The sequence below is a fragment of the Aptenodytes forsteri genome, unplaced genomic scaffold, assembly GCF_000699145.1.
Source record: "Aptenodytes forsteri isolate BGI_AS27 unplaced genomic scaffold, ASM69914v1 Scaffold208, whole genome shotgun sequence".
NCBI lineage: Eukaryota > Metazoa > Chordata > Aves > Sphenisciformes > Spheniscidae > Aptenodytes > Aptenodytes forsteri.
The window spans coordinates 2,358,249-2,360,175 of NW_008794963.1; positions in this window are offsets into that span (position 1 = coordinate 2,358,249).

The following is a 1,927-nucleotide window of genomic DNA, read 5'->3' on the forward strand; positions in this document are numbered from 1 at the left end:
ACTACTTCCATTCACTCTCTGCCAGAATTAGAGCTCTGATGTCTGTATGCAGATAACCTGGGCTGTTTTGTCAGCATGCTTGCAGGTTGTTTCAGTTTAAGTTTTGTTTACTTGCACAGAGAGAACAGCTCTGCTCCTTCAAGCCCTAAAAGCAGAAATAGATGCTGAGGGGCTGAAGGAGTGAGCCAGGTCTCAGCTGCAGAAAGATGTTCCACCTGATATCTGAAGTTTATTACCACCTGCTGTTGTACTATGGCCCTCCAGGTTTGGCCTCATCCTGTGTTTTTCCTTTCATGAGTGGTGCTGTCTGTTTCTAGAGTGGCATTCATTCCTTCCCTCACTTCTTACCTTTAAGCAAACACCAAAGAAAAACACAAGGTCCAAAGAAAGTTTATGCTAGAAATTCCCTCAGGCTGCTGGGGAACGAGTGACACGTGAACATGTAAGCTTCAGAAATCAGTGAGATGCAAAAGCTGAAGGGCAGAGGAATTAAAGCATGATGGAAAGGAGTTAACAGTCTTGCTGGTACCGTGCCCCTGCCTAGAGGCAGGCTTTGCTATAACAAAGTGGTTGGTGGCAGATACTTGTCTAGTCAGGTCTTAAAGATCTCATTGATGGATGATCTCTCACCTCTCCAGCCGCTATCAAGTGCTCTGTTATCCTTATAATTCAAAAATTGCTGGGGGATTCCCCCCACCCCCTAACATCTAATGCAAATCTTTTCCTTAGGAATGATAGTTTGTTACTTTTTGTTTCATGGGGTAGGGAACAGCCGACTGACTTCATGCATCAGTCCTTTGGCATCTTACAGCACTGTTAGCATGTCCCTTGCAGTCTCCTGAAAATCTCCACATCTTTCCACCTTTCTTGACTGTCCTGGTTTCGGCAGGGATAGAGTTAATTTCCTTCCTAGTAGCTGGTACAGTGTTTTGGATTTAGGATGAGAACAAAGTTGATAACACACCGATGTTTTAGTTGTTGCTAGGTAATGCTTACACTAGCCAAGGACTTTTCAGCTTCCCAGGCTCTACCGACTGAGAAGGCTGGAGGTGCACAAGAAGCTGGGAGGGGGCACAGCCAGGACAGCTGACCCAAACTGGCCAAAGGGACATTCCATACCAGCAATTGCACTGTGCATCACTTGTTTTGTGTATTATTATTATTATCATATTATTATTATCATTTTATTTCAATTATTAAACTGTTTTTATCTCAACCCACGAGTTTTTCTAACTTGTGCTCTTCCAATTCTCTCCCCCATCCCACCGGGTGGGGGGGAGTGAGCAAGCGGCTGCGTGGTGCTTAGTTGCCGACTGAGATTAAACCACGACATTGACAGGCCATGTTTTCTGGTTGTGTTCTTTGCTCTTCTCTGGACACTTGCCAGCTGGTCCACATCTTTCCTGAAATGCAGTCCCCAGAACTGGAACCCTGTTCACTGGAACAGGTTACCCAGGGAGGTTGTGGAGTCTCCCTCCTCAGAGATATTAAAAAGCCATGTGGACACGGTCCTGAGCAACTGGCTCTAGGTAGGCCTTCTTGAGCAGGGCGGTTGGACCAGATGACCTCCAGAGGTCCCTGCCAACCTCAACCATCCTGTGATTCTGTGATCTAAGGCTTTGCTAGTGTCACAATTTTACCAAGGTTCAGTGAGGACTGCATATGAGCTGGCAGTGTGCCCAGGCAGCCGCCATGTGGACACGGTCCTGAGCAACTGGCTCTAGGTAGGCCTTCTTGAGCAGGGCGGTTGGACCAGATGACCTCCAGAGGTCCCTGCCAACCTCAACCATCCTGTGATTCTGTGATCTAAGGCTTTGCTAGTGTCACAATTTTACCAAGGTTCAGTGAGGACTGCATATGAGCTGGCAGTGTGCCCAGGCAGCCAAGAAGGCCAATGGCATCCTGGCCTGTATCAGAAATAGTGTGG